This window comes from Gavialis gangeticus, unplaced genomic scaffold (assembly GCF_001723915.1).
Source record: "Gavialis gangeticus isolate Ggan-Ray unplaced genomic scaffold, GavGan_comp1, whole genome shotgun sequence".
NCBI classification, from domain to species: Eukaryota; Metazoa; Chordata; order Crocodylia; family Gavialidae; genus Gavialis; species Gavialis gangeticus.
The window spans coordinates 14,258,829-14,260,268 of record NW_017729016.1 but is presented as its reverse complement, the minus strand read 5'-3'; the positions used below and the strand labels follow the sequence as shown (position 1 = coordinate 14,260,268).

The 1,440-nt window shown below is 54.0% G+C and overlaps 1 protein-coding gene across 1 annotated transcript in view; it reads right to left on the bottom strand.

Moving 5' to 3' along the window:
- Positions 1–1,440, bottom strand: part of FAM20C (FAM20C, golgi associated secretory pathway kinase) — a 115,741-nt gene that overhangs the window by 113,967 nt on the left and 334 nt on the right. The gene's annotated exons all lie outside the window — the stretch shown is intronic.

Sequence of the window (1,440 nt, the reverse complement as noted above, 5' to 3'; positions counted from 1 at the left end):
CTTGGCCGCCCGCTTCTCCAGCTTGGGGAGCAGGTCGATCATGATGTGCATGGTGCAGGCCACGAGGAACACCATCAGGATGAGCACGCGGAACTTGCGCACCAAGAGCATCTTCATGGCCAAGGTGGCTCGGGGGGAGGGGGGGCGGCACCGGGCTCTTTCACAGAAAAAGCTTATCGAGGCTCAGTCCTTCCTCGCCTTTTGGCTGTCTTGGTTTGTTTTTTCCCCTCCCTCCCCCCGCTCTCTTTCCCGTTGGGATCAACCGCAACCAAAAAGCGACCGAGTCAAGACGGCACCAGCCAGGGAGAGGCTAAGAGCCATAGGTCCTCATGTCTCTGGGCTGAATCGCGGCGCTCAGCCACAAGAAGAACAATAATTATAGCTAGATAGATAGGTCTAGGAGGGCTCGAGGGCTCCCGATCAGTAGGAGAGCCCAGGCGACGGCATGCCGATTTGTAAACCCATCTGTTCACACCTGGATCTGGTGCTGGCGGTACGGGGCTCGCGGGGGTGCGAGGCAAGGGGGGCTTGGGCTGCAACACGAGATGCGCACATCTGATGGAGCTAAACAAAAAATAGCCGAGGAGGCATCACATTCATCAAACCTGTGAAACAATCATCATCATTTAAAAAAAAAAAAAAAAAAAAAAGGTTTCGAGAGAAGAAGGGCAAACGAAACAAAACAAAAAAGCATCCACAAGATCTGGCTGGGTTGAAAACGCTGCTTGCTATCCTTTAGGCAGTGATGCAGTGGGACCCCCCCTCCCTCTCTTGCTTTCTCTCTCTTCTGCGAGACTGTTTATAAACACTGGCTGGAGAAGGGTTTTCTCAGGCTGGCTCCGGCTTCTTCATCCATCGCATCCCAGGCTTGGGCTCTGGCACCTAGGATCACATCCAGGTGGCTGCTGTATCCGAGCGGGGTTGCCTGGGATTGCCTGCCCGGGCTTGGGCTTGTTGGCTTCCGGACTGCCGGGTAGCACTGCTGCAGCGCGGCGAGATGGGCTCGGAAGGAGGGAGAGGAGAGAAACTACCAGGAGAAATCAGCAGCGGTTCTTCCTAGCAAGCGAGCTCCCGTCTCTGATCGCTGCCGGCACTTACAGATCTGCCCTTTAAAAAGAGAAAGGAAGGAAGGAAGAGAAAGAGAAAAGAAAGCAAGCGGGGGGAGGAGGAGAGAGAGATCTTTGGCAGGTGCACAGTGAAAACCCCTTTCAGCTCCACTGAATGCTGGAGACTGGTTGGACTAGTAGCGCTGCAGCTCCAGCCTTCGGTGGGTGTGTTAAATATTATGAGCGAGCCATGAATCCAGCCTTCCAGACGTCACAGTTTAGAGATTGGCTAAATAAACGCTACAGTGATAGTAACAGGAAAACCTCAACCAAAAGCCCTTTTCTTTCCCCCCACCCTCCCCTCTCTCATTCTATTGCAGCTCCAAGCGGGGCA